The sequence below is a fragment of the Triticum aestivum genome, chromosome 5D, assembly GCF_018294505.1.
Source record: "Triticum aestivum cultivar Chinese Spring chromosome 5D, IWGSC CS RefSeq v2.1, whole genome shotgun sequence".
In the NCBI taxonomy this organism is placed as follows: domain Eukaryota; kingdom Viridiplantae; phylum Streptophyta; class Magnoliopsida; order Poales; family Poaceae; genus Triticum; species Triticum aestivum.
Window position 1 is genome coordinate 140,445,137 of NC_057808.1, and position 16,557 is coordinate 140,461,693.

Genomic DNA, 16,557 nt, shown 5'->3' on the forward strand with positions numbered 1-16,557 from the left:
GCTTCCGATCTCTACTCGCCCCCAGCCGCATGCCTCGCTGGCGACTTGCCGTCCCTGGACGGCATGACTCTAGGAGGAGACGCCGGACTAACGGGAGGTCAGGAGCCGCTCGCCCAACAGCGTCACCGCTGCCTGGGCGCGCCGCCGTGCCTACCTTCCCAGTCAGTTCAGGGCTCAGGCGTGCAGCACCCACTAAGCCAACCCAATTTATCCTGAGATACATCCTCAACACTCAGCAGCCACTCCTCATCACCCATTTTCTAATTGATTCATTACTCATTAGGTAGAATTGTCAATAGGGTTTGTTGTGTGCTGAGTGCTACCTACACTTAATGGTTCAGATGTATTTCAGTAATCTTTAGTACCTGTAAAGTTCACAGGGTTTCAAAATTCCGGCCCTAGGAACAGACACTAGTCATTTTGGATTGTTGGCCGTAGTGACATTGACCCAGATTACTACTGCAGGCCAGGTTTGTTGACAATTTTACTTGTCTTTCTTACTCATTCGATATGATATCCAATTATTCACGTCGATTAGGTGCAAACAATAAGTGCTAGACAAACTTCTTGATTCAGATTTTGGACGGTCTCTTACTGCAGTTACAATTCTGCATACTTGTCCTAGTAAGCTCACAAGTAAATGATTGATTCACTACATCTATGCTTGCCTTGTCATATTTGTTGTCAATATTCTTTTAGGGTGTGTCGGCGTTCTGGGAACGGGGTCCCCAGACTTGCCTGCCTGCGGCACACGGCGTGGCTTTGCTAGCAGGCCCGTACGACCCATCTTCATCAACAAGGCATCCAGGACCCTCGCGAGGGGCCAAGCCTCGCGAGGCGGACGACGCAAGACCTCCTCAGGAGCGGCCTCGCCAGGCAAGCTCGCGAGGGGCGGAGAGATCAAGGCAAGGCAAACCTCGCGAGGTTCTCGTGACGTGAGCCATGACGATCGAGACCGGGCGGGCGCCAGCGCGCGCAGCGTCCTTGTTTCCTCTTTCGTGCAAAGGAGGCAAGCGCAGGCGCGGAGTACCGAGGCATCAAGCAAAGGTTTCCATATCAGTGCAACATACCAAGACCAGCAGGACGGCAAGACGGAGGTCACCATGGAGCCCAAGGTGGCGTCGCCACCAGAGCCTTTTGCAGGCGAAGACTACTTTTCTCAGGATAAGTTGTACTAGTTGTCCCCTTTCAAATTTGCCGTTGTTGGCTCCCTTCCCGCTCAATATTTAGGGAGAGGACCAGGGCCTCTATAAATAGGAGTAGCCACCACAGTAGGGGGAGAGGAGACCAGAACTAAGCCTGAGCTGATCGAATCCTCACACACACAAGTTCGCCAAGCACAAGAACACCTCAACCTTAGGGGGCTGTTCTTCCCCTTGTACTGTTCATCATCAGCCCAAGAGGCAATCCACCACCACCACACTGGAGTAGGGTATTACACCACAACGGTGGCCCGAACCAGTATAAATCTTGTGTCCCTTGTGTTATGTGTTCCTCGAGTTAGTCCGCAAGATCTTAGCAAAACTAGGACGTGGATCGGTAGGGGGAAATCTTTGTGCACACCCCAGTGTTCGAACCTTGAGGGTTTTGCCGGAACCCGTGATCCGACAGGGTGGACCGCCCTGTTTCAAAATACTGGAACCATAGACATGAGTGAATAGTATTTATCTGTGTGATCTCTTCCATCATGTGTGGGCAACAAACACTGCATTGTATAGAAAGAAAGAGTCATTTCCAGCTTTTACATAGACTACAATCTTTTACATGGAATACAATCTGCCTACTTGCTATGCGTCGCCCTACCAGCACTCCACCCTTGAAGCTAAACATTATGCCACTCATAATTCCTTAGTTTATTTGTTCAAATACGAATTTGATATGATTTTAATGTTCCTACTTCAGTTTTGAAATGTGTGTCTGCCTGTTATAGAGACCCTAAGAGGTTTGTATTTCTGTGTGGTCTGGTCAGCACGGTTGGGGGGTGAACTTTGCATATGCAGGGGTTTATAGGGAGACACTCTTCGAGTTGAATATGCGATGCATTCCATAGATAATCTGACTACTTTTTATGTTTTCATGAATCTCAGATTCTGAACAACATCATAATGATTATGAGCTTGCATGCATGAAAAGAATAAAGCAGAACAATGCCATGGCTGTTAAACTTGGCATTAAGGGACTAAAATCAAGTCTGGATGCAATGCAATGCAAACGCTCTCCACCTACAGATTCATGCTCAGAATATGATCCTAATAGTGATTCTGAGCTAGAGGAAGACCTAAGTCAATGTAGCTCCGTAGTGGAGGAGTCAGAGGCAGATGCCCTATCTTATTCACCCATCAAGGTGCTTGCTCTAACTTTCCAAGGTTATATTGGTCGCACATATCTTGCAACTGATGCTTTTGCATTGCTTCTACTTTGTTGCACTGCCATTAGCTTAGTTTACACATTGTGTATGTGAATACGCCCTGCCTATCCATTTTCAGTACATATTCCATCTGTCATCATACCATATTTATCCATTGAAATGTTGTTCTTGTGTATCAGACGTTCAAAAGGAAGAGGGCAATTGCTGATCGCGGAGGAGCATGAGCAAAGTATTTGGAGAAGGTAGTGACACCTGATAAATCAAATAGCCCATTAGGTGTAGTTGCAATATCACCTGACCCACAAAACACCCCAACTCTAGCAGACTCTAGCCCTACTACATTGGTCATTTCTGATGCCCCAACTCAACAGACCCCAACTGTAGCAAACAATATGATGATGCCAGTTGACATAGCACCAGCTCTACGACGCAGAACCCCCATTCCAGTAAAGAGTACACCAAATCCAGTTGCCAAATCCCTTTTCGAACCAGAGAGAGCCCCAATTGCAGCAAATAGGACCCTTGTTCCATTTCTTCCCAGTTTAGAAGACGAAGCTTATATTGTTGTCAGGAACTTTGTACGCATCTTTCCTTCATGGAAAGATTATACCGCAGATACAGAACAATTTCCAGTCTTCCTCCGCAACTTACGCGTAAGTAATGTACTAATGTTATTCATGGTAATTACTGCATATGTTTCTGCTGACAGAAGACACAAGATTTCATTCTTTTAAATAGGCGAGGACCAAACTGGATTGTCAAGACGAGCAAGGGTTGGTTGCTCTTTTCAAGCACTCGTTGATGAAGTATCGTTCCTACCTGAGGCAAGCGCACTTTGATGGCAAACCTCTAAACAAAATTTCTGTAAAGTCTCCTGTGCTACATTTACCAGATAGTGAGTGGAATAATCTTGTTACACATTGGTCTCGTCTGCAGCGTAAGGTACTATCTATGATATCACATGACAATTTGAACTACATTTCTGCATTTGCCTTAACGTCTCACTTGTACGAAAACTGTTAGCAAAAGAACACTCATTCTCAAGGGACCACACAATCTCGCAACTATACTGCACACTGCATTGCTCTTGTGAGTGCCTCTTGCCCTGTATGACCATACTTACTTTCATAGCTATTTGATTATGTAGCATCAGTGCACATGTTAGCCTCGTCATCGTCCATTTGGTGGACATTATAAGATCCGTATGGACTCTTACATAAATTAAGAATCAACCCAATGCTTTTGAAGAGGTTTAGCTCTGCAGTCCTCTTGTAAGGACTAAACGTCGTCTATCACTGTACTTACACTAACAGCTACTCCCTCCGTCCCATAATATAAGAACGTTTTGTACAGTACACCAGTGTTAAAAATACTCTTGTATTATGGGAAGAGGGATTGGTTCATTGTGTAGCATTCTGCATCTTATCTTCCTCACCCACCATTTACTAAAAAATATCATATCTATATTTAATCTTACCAAAGTTGAATACACAGACAATGCCAGTGCAGAAGTGTAGCCCATTGCTCTTGTCAGTACATTTTGTCTTGTAACGCTTGTACTTCCAAGGATTGGTGGTTGATTATGTAGCATCAATCTGCATCTTATCTTCATTATCCTGTATCCCTTCCAGTATTATCGTATCTATAATTACTCTCTACAAAATGTAGAGTACACGCAATGCTTATGAAGAAGATTTTGTGCTGAAATTCTTGAGTTATCCTTCCCTTGACATGGAGAAGGGCATTATAAAGCCGGTGTTAACTGTTAATGTAAGTCAGTCCTTCTAAAGCCTTTATCCTCAACTGCTGTTTAATTTGCTCATACTCCCTATCGTTTACTGATGTTTAGTTTGCTGTTTCTATCAAAATGCATGTTCGCAAGAACCATAAGTTCCAAGTTTTACTTGTAAAACCAAATTCCTTATTCATACCATGCACATTACTCAATACTCCCTATATGTATGCTTGTTTTTGTGGATCTATAATCCAGTGTGTGGTGAAGCAGCCCACATTTGCACCTTGTCATCTCCTGTTTTATCTTACTGATGTGGATGATGATATGAACAACATGCCATGCACATTACCAAAAATAGATACAATGATTGTATTTGCCCTTCATCTATGCTTGTTATGTTGACATAGTAATCCAGTAGTGTGGGGAAGCACCCCGCATTATGAACAATGCCAAATTATGCTATTGATATTTTAAACTTACTCTTTATTTTCTAATTTCAAATTGGATGGAATTGACAACACAATTATCATCTTTGTTTATACACGTGCAAAACCTGTCCTCTCTCTGCTTGTTTCAGGGTGATATGCCTGATGGCATGAACAAGTTTGCTGAAGGCTGTGAGACAAACCCAACATATATTGCAGCAAAGAAGGCCAAACATCTTGAAGATAGCGAGACAACCCCAAAGTCTTGTCTTGATGCAGTGTTCAAGTTACTTGAGACTAGTAGTTAGACAAGCTCACAGAATTCGCTGTCTGAATCAGTTCGACTTCTTCAATCCCAAGTTCTAACAGAAAGGCATTCTACAAATCAACTTCGACTTGAAGTCCTATCTCTAAGAAAGATTGTGGAGGACACCAATGAGAACCTCATTGCTAAACAGCTACACCTAGAAGCTATGACCGACATGCTAGGCCGGCCTCACAGCCTTGCTCAGCAGCTTGCGCAGCAGTTCCCGCGCAAGCCTAACCTTTCTTGAACTGTCTTGGAAGTGGTCTCGGTTTAGTATTATTTTGTTACGCTGCAATGGTGCCCAGTTTTTGTAATCTACTTCTTCGTTGCGCTTTATGATCACTGGTGGCGAACTTCGATGCCCAATGGATGTAATATACCATAAATCCTTTATTGTATAGTGTAGGTTTATTCTAAGTTACTATGCCGTAATTTCTTTATTGTATAGAGTAGGTTTGTTCTTAATTCCTACTAGTTACTGCCATCATTCGCTATCTGAAAAAAATATGATGTAGTCGACCGGGCCGAAACATTCGCCTCTAACGGGCCTGGTTTTTAGCAGGCCACAATTGGGCCGGCCTGCATCTTTCTTCGGCTTGAATGTCCATTGGGGTCTTCACACTTTGCGCTAGGCCCACAACTTACTCCGGCCTATATTCGGCCCAAATTTAGTTGGGCCTTTTGTGGACCCAACGCTTAGTTTGGCCCATGTAGCGTTGGGCCATTAACAGGCTGAATATTCTGCTGGTCTGTTGCGGCCCAGAAGAAACCATGGGCCTTTAGCAGGCGAAATGCATGTTGGGCCTCAATTTTCACTAGTCGTCGACGGGCCTTCAGCAGGCTGAAATGTAGACCGGGCCTTTTTCGGCCCAGTTATATGACGGGCTGTTACCAGGCCGAAACATACCTCGGGCCTTAGTTGGCCCACTGATATCATGGGCCTTTAACAGGCCGAAAGCTTAGTACAGGCTTCAACGGACCAAATTATACGGCAGGCCTTTAACAGGCCCAAAGTCACGTTGGGCTGAACTGTTGCCACCTTTATCACGGGCCGTTATTGGGCCGGATGTCGCGTCGGACCATATATGGCCCATGGGCAGCACGGGTCATTCCTAGGCCGAAAGACACACCGAGCTGAAATGGGCCCATGTCTACATCGGGCCTCTAACAGGCCGAAAGTCACTGGGCTGTAATTGGGCCAAAATATTCGACGAACAATTAACGGGCCAGATCTAGCTTCGGGCCGTAAATGGGCCTTTATTAAATAGGCCGTTATTGGGCTGGTCCACTAGTACCTGAGTAAGTACTACGGGCCTTTGACTGGGCCGGCCTTTTTAACCTATATGGGCCTCTGTTGGGCCGTGCCACGTGTCGACGTATCATAGGCGCCTCTTGTCCGATGAATGGATGACATCTGTCCCAACAGTGAGCCAACATGTGTTTCCTCTGGCCAATGAGAATTTTATACGTGGAAAATCCTCATTGGTCTCGGCTGTTAGCGGGTTATCGGATCCAAAACCGGACCCGATAGCTTAACGGCGACCCGTTACGGTGGATGCCACATGTCGGTCACCCATGACGAAAGCACTTCCATGACGCGGCATTTTTCGTCATGGAAGTGAACACTTCCATGATGATAATTTTCGTAATGTCATGGAACACTTCTATGACAGCACATGTATGACTATCTTGATTCTGTCATAAATTGTCATGGATGTACATGCATGACAGAAAATGTGACCTACTGTGACAAACATGTATCATCACGGAAGTGTCTTTTTTTGTAGTGATAATCACCCAGTTACGTTGTGACGTTTGATAGCACACTAAGTGTTCCTCCGGTATTCGGGAGTTGCATAATCTCATAGTCATAAGAACCTGTATAATTCATGAAGAAAGCAATAGCAATAAACTAAACGATCATAGTTCTAAGCTAACGGATGAGTCTTGTCCATCACATCATTCTCTAATGATGTGATCCCGTTCATCAAATGACAACACATGTCTATGGCTAGGAAACTTAACCATCTTTGATTAATGAGCTAGTCTTGTAGAGGCATACTAGGGACACTCTGTTTGTCTATGTATTCGCACATGTACTAAGTTTCCTGGTTAATACAATTCTAGCATTAATAATAAACATTTATCATGATATAAGGAAATGTAAATAACAACTTTATTATTGCCTCTAGGGCATATTTCCTTCAGGAGGAGGGTGTGGGACTGCCGGTTTTCGCGGCCTCGGTGTACGAATGGGTGGGCGGATGGGATGGGAGTGGGGAACCATGGCTTAGGTACGCGCTTGTCCGAAATATGGGGTAAGTTACGAAAGTACCCCCACCGATTTGAGCTAGGCGGTTCTTTCGGTTCATGGGTATCACAGGCATTTCGCGTGTCGGGATTTCACAGGAGGTGGGAGTTTTCGCGCGCGTTGTAATTTTGGAATAGCAAGGTGCGGGTTGAGATGGAGGGAGTTTTCGGAGCACAACGAGACAAAGATATATCTTAAATATTTTGGGGTAACAAGCCGCGGGTTGAAGAGGCGGGAGTTTCGCAGCACGATAGACAGAGACGCTAGCTTGAAATTTTGACATGACATGGCGCGGCTTGAAATTTCGGGAGAACAAGCTTAACGTGTAAAAAAAACAATTCACATCTCATCACTAGAGAGAGCCATGTCCCGTTTTACTATATTACTAGAAATGCATTCAAATACAACAAAAAAATAAAAAAAACGGGACAACAAGCATAACGTGTACAGTAGCAAAACAATTTGCACTTCCCTCAACAATAAAAAAATAATGTGTGTTGTCTAGCATATGGACTAAATTTGAGTACATTTTTTCTGTTTAAATGGGATTGTACTCGGGTTAGTTATACAACCATCTAACTATTATCTTCACAACACATGACATGAATATAGGAGATGTAAATTCCTATATAAATACGAACTACATGTACATACGATCTCAAACTCAAATATGTGTATCCATTTTATGTTGAATTCAAATCATAGTACATGTATGCTCTAACTAGATGTTTGAAATCTAAACCATGTATGATATACTATGTACAATGTGTTTAACACGCACAACACACACACAAACACCATTTAGACTAGTAAGGTACACGTGCATTGCACGCATGAGATTTGGCAACTAAATTATGAATAAATACCACATTATAGCAAGTAAGCTTTGAGTCATATATGCATGATGTAGATGTTCATTTAATTCTTATAGTTCATTTCATTCAAAATCATCTACTCCCTCCGTCCCATAATATAAGAACGCTTTTTTACATTAGTGTAGTGTCAAAAACGTTCTTATATGATGGGACAGAGGGAGTACTTTTTATAAGAAAGCTAATTTAAACCTATAAGGCCTTGTGCAATGAGAGGTGCTTAGAGGAGGTGCTTAGAGAAATAAACCAGGCTTTTATTAAGCACCGATGCTTATTTGTACAGAATAGATGCTTAACTAAGCGTCTCTGCTGTAGAAATAGGCACCGGTGCTTCAGAAAAATTTGATTTATTTTTCTAAGCATCTCTCTAAGCACCTCTCATTGTACAAGGCGTAAGGATGCTAGCCAACTTGCCTCCAGGAGGCTCCCCCGATTTGGGCTTCGTTGGCCGTCGGATCTGTCTTCTGGTGTGTTTGAACCGTTGGATCTTCACAGCAGTAAAACCCAATTTTCACCTCACGGTCATTTCGCTGGCCAATGACGGGTGGGCTCCCGTCGTGTGCTTGCTGGCTGGGTTCGTCATCCCCACGTGTAGGAAGTTTTGGCCTATCTGCTCCCCGCGTTCCGCATCCAATCCTACCCTCGCCTCGTCCCACTCCCACTCCAGCCGCCAGACAAACCCTAGCCCCCTTTCCTCGATCCCCACAGCCAATCCCCCCTCGCGTCACCATGGCCTCTGCCCTGGAGCCCCGCGGACGTCTGCTATAACCCCTCCCTCGTCTCTGTCCGGCCGCCCTCTCGTGTTCCACCACGCAGCCGCCTCTTCCTCCTCTATTCCCTCCTACCGTGGTTCCGGATCGGGTGCAGGCCGTCATAGTGGAGAGCATGAGCGTCAAGGTCTTAATAGTGGGGTGGAGCTGCAGGGGAGGTAAGGATGCCGGACGGATCTGGTGCCTGTCGGCTGAAGCAGCAGGAGTTGGCAGAGCGACGGATGCGGACGGGGTCATCAACAGGGGCTGTAAGAGAAGGAGCTCAAGTTGGTTCACGGTTTGCCTTTGCATCCTCTCTATTCCCCTTCCCTCACTCATGCCTCCCCCTTTTCTCATGGATGAGGGCTTCGGCTGCAGGTGCGCCAGGAGGAGTGGAAGGCTGAGGTCGTTTGACGGTCGGACCAGCAGGAGCAAGGAGCCAACGGTGGTCAATTTCTTGCATCCCATCCCGGACTCTAAAAGATTTCAGTTTGATATAGGCTATAGTTTGACTTTTTGCTTCTTGAAGTGAATGGTATAGCACCATGTTGATTACATTAGATTTGTTGGTCAGGCTTGTCTAAAGTCAATAATTTCTTGATCCATTTTCAATTTAAGTAAACCATCCAGATAATCATGATTTGTTTGCCCTATTCAGTGTTTCTGTTGTGCTTTGTTTTTGTTTGAAGATTTGGGTTGGAATTGTTGGATATCCAAATGTTTGTGAATCATCCTTGATTAGTTGCTTGCTAAAACAAAGAATGCGTCCAACAGCACCTCGACCAGGTGTCACAAGAGAACTGAAGTAAATTTCTCAGCTGCACATGTAGTCTTAACATTGCTAGCTATTGTCCCTAGAAAACATTTATAGCTGTTGTATAAGGATATTGTAGTTTATCTTAGTAGGAAATAGTGTGATGTTTTCTCTATTCAAATTCTAACATTTCGAACCTCAAACAGGTGGGTTCGTTTGGGAAGGATCTTGAGCTGTTAGACTCACCTGGAATTTTGCCAATGAGAATTAGAGACCAGACAGCTGCACTTAAGCTTGCTAAGCTACCCATTTATTCCTTCTATTCGTTGATTATAGGAACAACACATGCGTTCATCATACAAACCTGCAGCTTATGTGCGATAGGATGGACTCGACATAAAAAAAGTTTCTCTTCGGCTGCTCTGATTTTGAGCCAAGACCCTTGGGAGTTTGTCTGGCCTCATTGTCGACAGTGTGCATCAGTTAGTTATGACCTCATCTCTTCAGTGAGATTTTTTCCTCCATGAAGGTTCCTCCTTACATTGGGTTTATTATCCTATTACGCGTGCTTGATTCTACTTGATATTTTTGCCATGGTGGATTTCCGTATTGTTCTGCAGGATATCCCTGACGATCACAGGGAACGGTCCAACCAAAAGAAAATAGTTGTATCAAGTAAGCGCAATAATTTGTTGATCTTTGCAAGTAAAGAGGAAGAAATCATGTTCCTTACTTTGGTGTGTGTGACATGAAACATCATTTCCTAAGTAAACAAATTATTTGCTTGCCATTGAAAACAAAAATTTGAGCAAATATATATTTTATTGTTCATGATCTTTCTTTTTTGTCTGTATCGAAGTTCATGCTCACTCAATATATATAATGTTGTGATCGTGTCTGATTTGTGCATACTTAATTTTTTTCTTCAGTTCTGCCTTATTGATAAAGAATGCATCATCATAGTAGTTTTTATTTAAAATCTGTATGGGTTGGTGCATCTGCATTCATAGAATGATCTTTTCTTTAATATAGCAAGACTGAATAAAATTAGATTGTGCGTGAAGTTTATTAGAGATAATGCACCATGTATGACTTCATAAATAAAGCCATCATGTGCAAGATCAAGTCACACTGAAGTTAAGTTAAAAGGTTACAAAACAAAGCGGTCTGATATGGAATATACACTATTTTCATTTTGATTAACATGAAGTCTGCCATTAACGTACTTTGTTCTTAACATTTTTTTACCGAATGCATGGGAATGTCACCAATATTTTTTCTGAAGCAGTATCACCCCTTATAATTATCTTTACCGTTTGTCCTTTGAATTGCAGCCTGCATTTTTGCAGCCTGCGAAGCGTAAATGTTGGACTATTGTTTCTCCCCTGATGCACATGTTTCGCCACACAGACGATATAGTGTGTGTGTGTGATCTCTGGAATTAGTTTTTAGGTTATTCTGTGTGTTGAGTACTTCTGTAATTTTCCATGGGCGTGTTTCATATTTTCTGTGTATTGTCTATCATTCTTTCAAGTGTTTAATGTTTTTTTTGTAGTTTTTGATATTTAGTTTCAGTCATGTTTCATTTGTCGCAGACCTACACCTATTAGGAAGCACATAGTTTCATTTTGATCATGTTTCTTTTAGTTGTTCAGTGTTTGTTAATTAATGTAGCAGAGTAAGCAGTACATTTTGGCCATTAGTTAAATCACTCATGTCACATTCAGTTGATTAGGTTCAGTTTTTGTTCCTTCCTTCTTCGTTCCTTCAGTTTTTTGTTCCTTTATTTAGTCATTGTGCTTGCATCATTTGCCGGTATTTAAGTCAATATAACTATTTAGTCCATCTCAATAGACCCTTATGATTCTTGATAGTTTCTCTCTTTCATAGATCAGACTTTTCCGCTTTTTCAGTTAGGCTAATTTATGCTTTCTTTTTCAGTTTTCAGTCTTCACTTGATTTAGTTGGACATTGTGTTCAGTATTTCAATAGTTCAGTAGTTTCATTGATTGATATGTGCATTTTCGTACTTAGTGAAGCATCTTAATGCATTTTTGTACTTTGTGAAGCATCTTAATTTGATCGATATGTGCATTCAGTTGAGAACTCTGAAGTCAGAACAACTGTGTTTGACTTCTTCAGATGGTAATTTTTATCGGTTAGACTTATAGTTACAATTACTAGAAGTAGCAAAGGTCTGGGTTTGTTTAGAGCTTGAGTTGGTGCTTTTTTGTTTCAGATCATATGTTGGTACTTCATTTTACTCAGATCATATGAAGGTGAGTGTAATTGTGTGATCTGGATTAGGATGCAATGAAATTCAGAAGTAGTAGAAGTACACTGTTTTTTACTTTCTTTCAGAACGAATACTATAGAAGTACACCGCTGCCTGGTAAATTATTGCCATGGCCTCAATGGCAGATGTGTACCTGATAGTGATATATCCTACGAGTACCGGATGGTTGACATCCTTACCTGACAGGTATAGATTATACATAGTAGCCTAGCAGTGCATGGAAAAACTAGGTTCGGTCTGAAGTCTGAACCCCTGAAGAAGCAAAAGCCAAAAAACAGAGATCAGACGACTAAATACAAGAGTGCATCTTCTCCTTTTTTGTCTTTTTGTTGAGTGGAATGCATCTTCTAACCTGGCTGTAGGCTATAATCAACTCAATTTTGTTTTCTCCATGTGATAGCCAGGTAGGCGGCTACGTGGTAAAATAAGCTCAACTTTCTTTTAATAAATCTGGATCATGTCTTTAGAGTGTAGAGATGCAACATCATATACGTACAAGGAATGGTCGACGACCACTTTTACAATCATCTTTTTTGTTTGTGAAATCAGAGCTTCTATTATTACAACTGCACGCTCCAGTCATGCTGAATACATGGGAGCAGTACATACAGTAGAAGGAGATACAGATTAAAGCTATGCTCCTCATTCAACTTTTGCCACACTCGTTCAGTAATCAGTACAACTCATTCTGCTTCAGAATGGAAGCGTCGAACGGCTAGCAGAACCGAGGCCGCTGGGACACCGTCGCATTGAGGTAGTGCCATGGCCGTAGGAGCTGATGTCGCATGGGCAGCGCCGCGGCCGCAGGATCGCTGTTGTGTAGTGCAACAGCCTCCGACTCGGTGTTGCGTGATGGAAGAGCAGTGGTCAAGTTCGACGGCATTGAAGCGAGATGTGAGATCCCAGCGCTCCAAATGACGAGTCGTGGCCGGCGGAGGGCTAACAACCGGTGGTGGAGGGTGATTCTGAGAAATCATGAGCTTTTTCCTTCTATGAGAAGTGATAAAGTTACAACATAGTTTGCTCAGTGGTGTGCATCAGTGCAGATTGAGCAAGGCACAATCTAAGAAGAAAAACACAAAATTAGAAACAGTGTGCATCATATGAATGTTGGTTGAGCGACGTTGTTGGGAGCCCGGTTGTGGCACAGCCCTTCGGCGTGGTGCCCTCTTGCATTGCCGCTATGGTCGCCTTGCGTTGGACGGGAGGAGATAAGTCAATCCCCAATTAAGATGCACAATTAAGATCCCTAACTAAACTGGCAACATCATTATTGAAGGGAAATGATTGGATGACAAACTTTATAGGTTTAGTATCATATCATTCATTTGTGACTGCATGATCTTAATTGTGCATCTCTGAATATTTTAGGCCCTTGCTCTTGGAAGATTAGACCGATGTGGTGTTGCTTTATAAATAAATGACATGTGCGAACTTACCGGTTTGATTTAGGTGTGTAGGCAGAGGCGAAAAAAGAATCGCAATCTCAGGTTTAGGCATGCACATGGCCACTGAACTAAAAATAAGTAGGCACAGATGCAGTATTGTGATTTTCAGCAAGAGAAAGAGAAGTACAGTTAATTGTTCAGATTTTAAGCTACACTTGAACCTTGTCCTAATAACTACAACTTGTTCAGATTTTAAGCTACACTTGAACCTTGTCCTGATAACTACAACTATTGTGATGTTGCTCTATATAAGTGCCTTGCTTAAATGCTTGGTTAGGTCAAATGTATAACAAAGAGAAGGCTAGCTGAACCATGCTAGAAATAACATTAACGTGTTAAGCTTCAGATAAGCCAAATATTTTGCGATAAGCTTCTATGGGAATTACCTTGGTCTGAGAAGAAAGCACAGATGTAGCTATCCCATGTTTTGCATGCAGGCAATGCTTGCGTATAGGTATGCCGCATCTGCTGTCTGACACTCAACTCTAGTTTTTATAACAGTTAGGATAGCTACATCAGTTCTTATAGCCCTGGCTTCGCCCGGCTGACAGTCATTTGTGCTCTCCTCTTGGTATAACATTCAGTGGCAGTGATAGCTTTGGTATCACTTTGGGTGTGACTCTGCACCCTTTCATGTAATTGTGTTCCCCCAATAATTCTTTTAATTGTAATCTCACATATTTTAAACCCAGTTTATGAGAAACAACGGGACTAATGGTTAATAATCCAGTGTTGAGAAAAAAAGGAATGTGCATTGAGTGGCTTTAGTTTTCTTTCCCATCATACAATGTACCTTTACGTTTTCCTAAATTTTAATTGTTAAAAGGGTCTTGAGTATTGCCAAATTGTGAAGCCCCGCAAGAGAATGAAGGGTCAACATTTACAGTCATGCTGCCCTGCACAATTCCTGCAAGAGATGTATAGTGATGATCCTGATAACAGGCAAATCTCCTGTGACAAAACTTTAGTGAGTGCTACATTGGTCTGACTGTTGAAATACCACGCTCCGAAAAAAAGGCAAAAATGTTTTACGGTTGAGGCATGGGAAGTATAGACCAAAACTATTTTGTTAGATAAGTTAAGGTGTTCATTTGTTGCTTCATGTCAGCGATGTATGTAATCAAGAATCAGGAAATCATACCAGTATATTATAATTCCAAAACTTAGGAAAATAAGGAGTTGCCCAAACCAACAGATTTGTAATTAACATTTAGCACTACATGTTGTCACTGGGTCATTCTGCCATGTAATGTTTTTATATAAATATGTTTTTTTGGACTCGGATTCCTCAGCGTGATACACATATTGTCAATAGAGCATGATTTAAGCTTTCTACTACCAATATCGAATATGTTCTTGCAAATTGAAACTATTTTCATCGACAACATGGCTTTAACGGGTCTCTGCGCCATTTGGCGCAACGGGTCAACTAGTCTATTTTAAGATTCATGGAATTGTGCGTTGTAAGGCATAAAGTAAAAACAAATAATGGCAAATCATGTAGAAAAACATTTGGGCAATTTTGATACGGAAGATTCTAGAACAAAGAAGAAGTGCTTGTGTTTTGAGGTTTGTGCATTATGCTTAAGTACAACCATGGAATCTTCTAGATTATACATGTGGCAAAATCTGGTGGAATCTAGATGATATCCAGCGGCCAGTAGTGCTCAAATTTGCCATCTCTGCTCCATCGGATTGGCCTCATCCAACGACCATCTTTCAAAGTTAAAGTTATCCGCACACTATATAAAAAATATAAAATATAATATATAGAGGTATAGATATAGATATATGATGCGAAAGCCACCCATCATCTCCAATTAGAATAGTGTGTCCATGCAGGGATGCAATGTGGCCAAACGATGTCTGCCATCAGTATATCAAATTCAAATCAGTCTGACCTTGTTCAATGTGTATACAGTACAACATGCTCGTTTCCAAACCACACCGCGCATATCTCAGTTACATTCATGCATGCATGGGTTTCAAACATCATGATCTCTTATTCAAATATTTGAATTCAACTTTACATTGATTATGACCTCACCTAGTCTTTTACACCCACACAGTTGTCTTCTCTTTATAATTGTACCACTAACTTTCTCTCATGCATGCATGCACACACACTACCAGTCGGCATTATCCATTGTACACATGCAATCTTTTTCTTCAGGTCGGCCTCCCATGCATGCACACACACACACCTCCCCCTCTCCATCATATCGGGCATTCTTTATCTCTCACGTGCATGCACAACGATCGATGTTCCTCTATGTGTGTGTATATATAGCTAGGTCTTTCACAGTTTTCCACACAAACTGATCAATCTATATATCTAGTGAGGTCTCACCCTCTTTCCAACGTCCACATCGATCAATCTATACCTCTCTATATAGGATTACAAGCTAATACACCCACATTAATTATATATCCAACGTCCCCCTCTCATCATCCATGCCTTCCGCTTCATCTCTCAGACGCGCGCACAGTGGCGAAGACAGGGGCAACAAGGGCCCTGCCCCCTAACATCACTATATATCAAGGCTAATATGAATGTGATCATTAGACAATTGCTGGTAAAATGGTTTAAGTTGATGAATTGGCCCTCCTCGTAAAGGATTAGCAATGCTTGGCCCCTAGCTCATTTATTTTTCATGGCTCCGCCACTGCGCACAACAACGCACGTTCTCTCCCCCTCTTTTTAAATATTGATCTCGCACTTGTGCACTCCTTCATAGTCTCCCTCCACTTGGCCCCTCGCACCATCTTCTAGCACCCCACCGGATTTTGCCACATGTACAATCTAGCAGACTCCATGTTTGAACTTAAGCATAATGCACAAACCTCAAAACACAAGTGCTTCTCCTTTGTCCTAGAATCTTCCGTATCATAACTGCCCAATTTTTTTTTCTAGTTGAATTGCCATTATTATTTTTACTTTATGCTTTACAACGCACAATTCCGTGAAACATAAAATAGATTAAGGGCTTCTTTGATTCAAAGGATTCTCAAAGGAATTTTGGAGGATTCTAATCCTTAGAAATTTTTCCTATCTTGGTTGTTTGATTCGTAGGATTGTAAACCATAGAAATTTTTCCATAGGATTCATTTGCACTAGATTTCGTAGGAAACATCCCATCCACTCAAACCTCTTTGAAAGAATCCTACATTTTTTCTATGCACAATCAAACACTCGTACAATCCTGTAGGATTCAAGACGACATTCCACTCTAATCCCATATTTTTCCTATTCCCACGTTTTGGAAATCCTATGAATCAAATAGGCCCTAGC

General features: G+C 42.2%; 1 long non-coding RNA gene across 1 annotated transcript; it reads left to right on the forward strand.

Moving 5' to 3' along the window:
- The first annotated feature begins 8,619 nt into the window (after positions 1–8,619).
- Positions 8,620–9,479, forward strand: LOC123119916 (uncharacterized). The gene is made up of 2 exons (XR_006459066.1): positions 8,620–9,065; positions 9,146–9,479. It is a non-coding gene; the product is annotated as an uncharacterized lncRNA (long non-coding RNA).
- Positions 9,480–16,557: the final 7,078 nt, after the last annotated feature.